Source organism: Gopherus flavomarginatus, chromosome 11 (assembly GCF_025201925.1).
Source record: "Gopherus flavomarginatus isolate rGopFla2 chromosome 11, rGopFla2.mat.asm, whole genome shotgun sequence".
Lineage (NCBI taxonomy): Eukaryota > Metazoa > Chordata > Testudines > Testudinidae > Gopherus > Gopherus flavomarginatus.
The window spans coordinates 16,270,110-16,276,459 of record NC_066627.1 but is presented as its reverse complement, the minus strand read 5'-3'; the positions used below and the strand labels follow the sequence as shown (position 1 = coordinate 16,276,459).

Genomic DNA, 6,350 nt, shown 5'->3' with positions numbered 1-6,350 from the left:
TGGGAAGAGAAGAATTTGCTGTTCATGGAGATTGCCAAAGCCTGGGAGGATGAATCCCACAATGGATGTTTGATTTCCCTGTTCTGTGTCTGCCATGGGTTCTATCAAGAAAAGTAATTTTTAAAAAGCAGTAATAGTAGCCTGTGGAGAATGACATGAAACAGATACATATTGGGTGTGGGAGAGGTAGGTGTCACTTTATTTTTGTTGATGTTTAAATCTGGTCATAGAGGGAGAGACAGGCTGTCTGGGATTTCTGCGCTTAGACCTTTGCCCTACAAACATTATCAAAGTACCTGTAGATGCTTTAACATGAAACCCTTTAGCTAGGTTGGTACCTCAGTTATCCCCAGTTACACTGTGCAATTCAGCATTGTCTAACGTAGTGGCCAAGACAGGGAGTCAGGAGAGCTGGGCTCCAATCCTGACCCAGTGTGACCTTGAGCACATCATTCCATGCCTCAATTTCTGCATCTGAAAAATATCATAATAATATTGTATTCCCTTTATAAAGTGTAGTGGCATCTGCTGAAAAACATAATCACTAAAGTCTTCACAGTGCTATGAGACCACACAGCTTCCTGTACATACTAACAAGTAAAACCAAAGATATAAGAACATCCATACTGGATCAGACCAAAGTTCCAGATAGCCCAGTATCATGTCTGCTGACAATGGCTAACGCTAGGTGCCCCAGAGGGAATGAACAGAACAGGTAATCATTAAGTGATCCATCTCCCATTGACCATTCCCAGCATCTGGCAAACAGAGTTTAGGGACACCATCCCTGCCCATCCTGGCTAATAGCCATTGATGGATGTATTTTCCATGAATTTATCTAGTTCTTTTTGGAACCCTGTTATAATCTTGCCCATCACAACATCCGCTGGCAAAGAGTTCCACAGGTTGTGTGTTGTGTTGTATGTAAGACAAAGGAGGTAATTGTTCTACTCTACTCAGCACCCAGAAGGCCTCACCTGGAGGATTGTGTCCAGTTTTGGACATCACACTATAAGAAATATTTGGATTGGAGAGAATCCGGAAGAAAGCAACAAAATGAGAAAAGGTTTTTGAAAACCCAGCCTATGATGAAAGGTGGAAAGAACTTGGGAGATTTAGTTTAGAGAAGAGAAAATTGCGGGGGAGCCTGTTAAGTCTTGAAATATGTAAAAGGTTGTTATAAAGAGGACAACAATCAGTCATTCTTCATGCCCAATGAGCGTCTCACAACAAGGAATCAGCTTAATCTCCAGCTAGAGAGATTTAGTTTAGATAGTAGAAAAACATTCTAACTCTAAGGGTACGTCTTCACTACCGGCCATATTGGCGGGTAGCAATCGATTTCTCGGGGATCGATATATCGCATCTCATCTAGACACGATATATCGATCCCCGAAAGTGCTCCTGTCGACTCCAGAACTTCACTAACGAGAACGGCAGTAGCGGAGTCAACAGGGGGAGCCGCGGACGTCGGTCCTGCGCTGTGAGGACGGTAGGTAACTCTATCTAAGATACTTTGACTTCAGCTACGCTATTCACGTAGCTGAAGTTGCGTATCTTAGATTGATCCCTTCCCCTAGTGTAGAGCAGCCCTAAGGGTAATTAATCACTGAAAGAGGTTACCAAGGCAGGGTTTGGAATCCCTGTCATTGGACACTTTGAAAAGCAGCTTAGACAAACACCTGTCAGAGATGGTCTCAATGGTCAGCACAGGAGGGTGGACTAGGTCAGTGGTTCTCAACCTTTCCAGCCTACTGTACCCCTTGCAGAGTCTGAGTTGTCTTGAGTATAGCCAGTTTCACCTCGCTTAAAAACTACTTGCTTACAAAATCCAACATAAAAATACAAAAGTATCAAGGCACACTTACTTGCTCATTTTTATCATATAATTCTAAAATAAATCCATGGGAATGTAAGTATTGTACTTACATTTCAGTGTGATACTGAGCCTGTTTTTCACTTGTGAGCCTTGTCTGAAGCCCAAGCCCTGCTGTTCAGGGCTGAAGCATGTAACTTAGCTTCGTGGGGGGCTCCTATGGTGTGGGGGCCCTACCAATTGCCCTGTTTGCCACCTCCTAATGCCAGCCCTGCATTTGTGACCCCCCACCCCAAACAGTTTTTTACTGATGCCTTATTTAGTGATGAATTTGTATGTGAAGTTTTAGTAAAGCAGAACAATATTAGTTGTTTGTTTGTTATTCTATGCCTTTGTTTAAGGAGTTTTAACAGGTTTACAAATCCTAGCCATGTAAATATCAGATACAATACAATATTAATTTTAATCTTTGCCTTTTTTCCTCTTCATATCTGCTAGAAAATAAATTTTTCCTGTCTTAGCAAACTGTAAGATCATGTGTTATAAGGTCGCTTTTATCGTATGTAACCTAGAAAGCATTAGAAAATTAATGATAGATAGATAGATAAATATGTATGTCTAAAATTGTCTCTTCAGGGTGTGTCTCGCAGAAAGACAGTAATTCAGTTACACATTATTCATGACAGTATACTTCATCCTTTATCTACTGTAAATCTGATGAGAAACATTGTGCTTCCTCAAAAATGGGTATAACAAAAGCTGGACTCTCTGATGTGACCTCTTCACGCAGGCTTTCAGAGAGGACGATACAGGATCTAGAGTCTATCTCCATCTTCTTCATGGACCTCAGTAAAGAGACCTGAGAGTTCTGCAGAGGACCCACAGTTCCATTCTCCTACTTGGCATTGCTGGCTTTTACCTGATCCCAAAGGTGACTGCCTCCTCTTATTTGTTACATAAGAGAGTACAAACTCCCTGAAAACTTCTGCTAATGGGAATTTTCAACTGCCACAAAGGCAGAATTAATGCTGCATTTATTTTTAGATTTTACAAACAAGTGTAACAGGTGAACTTCTAACCTAAGTGAGAAAGTTGTGGAGATAGGAGAAGTTCTAGCTTCAAAGGAAATGTTAAGGAAATAGGAAAATTTCTAATGTCAAATAAGGTATTACCACCACCTAGAACCACAGTTATTTCCATCTTTGATACCATTGAAGAGATTGACAAACAAGGTGGACAGTAAAAACAACAGCAACAATGACAGCTCCAGCCAAACTCAGCTAACTTCTTCTCTTCTCTCCAAAAGGGTGGTTATTACCATCTCTGATACCTTTAAGAGACTGCCAAACAGCTGGGATTTTCCATCTAAAAACTGCCTCCAGCTAAAGGGAAAGAGAACAAAGGGTGTGGCTAAAATGAAAGCCTGACTTAATACTTTACATTTCAAATACTGTAACTGGTTTCCCTTCCTGTCTGGATTGTTACTAAAAGGTTAACAGGATTTTTAATGGTGTGTTTGCTATGGTGTGCAGCAGGCTGAGGTCTCTGGACACCAAGCTCCGGAACTTGTTTAACACTGTTTAGTGGTGGACAGTGACTGGGTTATATTAACACCTTCAGCCGATTTATTTCATCTAAAGGAATACATTAGAGTGTGGCTGGAGTTTTATTTTAGGTTTAAAATAATCAAAAGGCTTGAGGTCCCCAACATGTCATTACTAGTTTAATACAATCCCAGCACCATCCAAATAATCCTTTCAGCAGAAACTAAGCCACCCAGAAAGCTGCAGATGCTCCTTTTTAAGCCTTAGTCATTGTGGAAAGCAAACCTTCAGCTCACTCAGAAAAAAAAGAAACATCAAAGTGTTGACACATTGACTTCTCAAAGATGAGACCAAATATTTACACCTTCATGTAACAATCATTTCCCTCCCCCCACCCCGCAAAAATAAAAGAACTAAACCAAACTGACCAACTGATCAAATAAAACAAAACAAAAGGCAGCTAAGCCAGGTGTTGGAACGTGGCACTTAATCGAGCTGTCCAGTCACCTGTCTCTTGCAAGAGGGCCCAATCAATGAGAAACACGTACTTCCAAGGCAACTGCATCTGGGTGGAGTCTTATCAGTGTTTCTCACTCTGGGGCTCTAGGAAACACTCTGATCCCCTTCCATTGGCTGTGAGAGGCCATTGTCCAGCTTCCTTAGAGCTCAAAACCATTGTCTGAGTTCTCCCAAGCCTCCAGTCACTCACACACACTCCACCAGAGCTTCACCTAGCCTGTGGTACCTTTTGGCTTCTAGCTGAACCTCTTTAAGAAGAACAGGGCAGGAAGGCAAGGGACAAGGGTGTAGCAAAAGGAAACTTTATGCCATAAGCCCTCGACTGACAGATCTTTAGAACAAGACAGTTCTGAGACACCTCTTCCCCGAGTCTGAATCTGAAATCACTGATTCTGTGAGTCGAGGGTTCATCTGTGTTTCAAGCTGGGGAGATTCCCCTTCTGCCAGCTTGCTCCTGAAAGTCTTTATTACACATGGTCATGGACAGCATCATGCGGCCACAACAGGGGCATCGCACTGTTAAGTAGGCCCCAGTGTCTGGGCCAAGGGCTCAAACTCTGAAGTTTCATCTCTGACTTCCAAGCCTGTGGGCCCCCTGTATAGAAAAATCATTTTCTCTGGGGGCTGGCAAGTAGCGGAGACACAATAAAAATCAAAGGCCCCAGACTCTAGTCTTGATGGGCTCTCAATGATGGTCCTTCAGTGAGGTGTCAAAGACCTCTCCCAGGCAGGGCAGCTAACTGGAATGCAGCACAATAGGCTGCCATTGAGCCACGTCAGACTTGGCCTGTTACCATGACAATATTTCCACATATACTACAACCAAGTTCACAACGTGACACCATTATATCATACTCTGTCACACAAGCAAATAATTAACCAAAAGCCATGGTATAGCAGCAGCATTTATACCCACAAAAGGAAAAGGGTCAGAGACCTCATCAAGTCCATTGGGAACTTGATTATGGCTATTCATTTTAGATGGAAGATGCTCAGATAGTGTGATGGTGGGTGGAAGTACAGAAAAGATAGATAGATAGATAGATAGATTCTGATCTTATTTATACAGATGTAAATGGTACAGTTAATCCATTGTCTTGACTCTGCATTTTTACTGGTGTAAATGCCCCTTTATGCACAAGCAGATTTCAAATCATGATCTCAAGGAGATGATCATGCCTTCATTTGGTTATATTTGAAAAGAAACACCAAAAGAAATCATGATCAAAGATGAAAGATGGATATTTTGGTTTTGGTGAATAACCTCCCCACTATCAGTTTCTTCAGTGCAGCTTTGATCTCCTTGTTCCTCATGCTGTAGATGATCGGATTCATCATTTGAGGCACCACAGATAGAGAACAGCCACCATGAGATCCAGACCTGATGTTGAGCTGTAGATGGCTTTCAGGTAGGCAAAGGCTACAGTGAAAAAGAACAATGAGACCACAATGAGGTGAGGGAGGCACGCGGATAGAGCTTTATGCCGGCTCTGCTCAGAAGGGGTTTTCATTACTCTGGTGAAGATCTGAACATATGACACGACTATAAAAACAAAGAAACTTAAGCCTAAACACACACTAAAGGCAATAGCCCCAGCTTCACTGAGGTATGAGTCAGAGCAGGCGAGCTTGAGGAGCTGGGGGATTTCACAGAAAAACTGATCCACTGTGTTGCCTCCACAGAAGGATATTGCAAATGTGTTCCCAGTGTGCAGTACAGAGTAGACAAAAATACTCATCCACGCACTGGCTGCCATCTGGATGCAAGCTCTCCTGTTCATCACTCTTTCATAGTGCAAAAGTTGGCAGATGGCAACATATCGGTCGTATGCCATGATGGTGAGTAAGGCAAAACCTGTTGAAGTAAAGAATATAAAGAAAAAGACTTGTGCAACGCATCCAGAATAGGAAATTGACCTGGTGTTCATGAAGGAGTTGGCCAAAGATTTGGTGACTGGGACAGAAATGGAGCCAATGTAGAGAATGGGTAAATTCATCAAGAAGAAGTACATGGGGGTGTGAAGGTGGTGGTCAAAGGCTACAGCTGTGATAATGAGAAGATTCCCCACCAGGGCTGCCAGGTAAAGCACCAGAAACACCACAAAGTGCAAAATCTGCAGCTCCTGAACGTCAGAGAATCCCAGGAGAAGGAACTCGGTCACAGTGGTTTGGTTGGACATTTCCCTCTCCAAAAACTGTGTCCTGCCTGTGGATGGAAGGAAAAGGTCAATTGTCAAGATTAGATTGACAGAGAAAATGATCTAATTCTCTCTCCATAATATCTCATGATGGGAATGGCAAAGGTGCACAGTTCTTGTCACTTCCTAGGACTAGGAGTTGACAGTGCTCCTTTCCCCTGTGAGTCAGAGCACTAATGAGATGCATTATCACATCAGTGAATAGTGGATTATCACCTCTAAAGCTAAGGTAGGCAGGTAAGTTTACACCATCTGAGGATCTGGCCAAGTGGT

At 42.6% G+C, this 6,350-nt stretch overlaps 1 pseudogene; it reads right to left on the bottom strand.

Annotated features, from left to right (window-relative positions):
* Positions 1 to 5,103: 5,103 nt before the first annotated feature.
* LOC127031169 (olfactory receptor 14A16-like) lies at positions 5,104 to 6,059 on the bottom strand (annotated as a pseudogene).
* Positions 6,060 to 6,350: the final 291 nt, after the last annotated feature.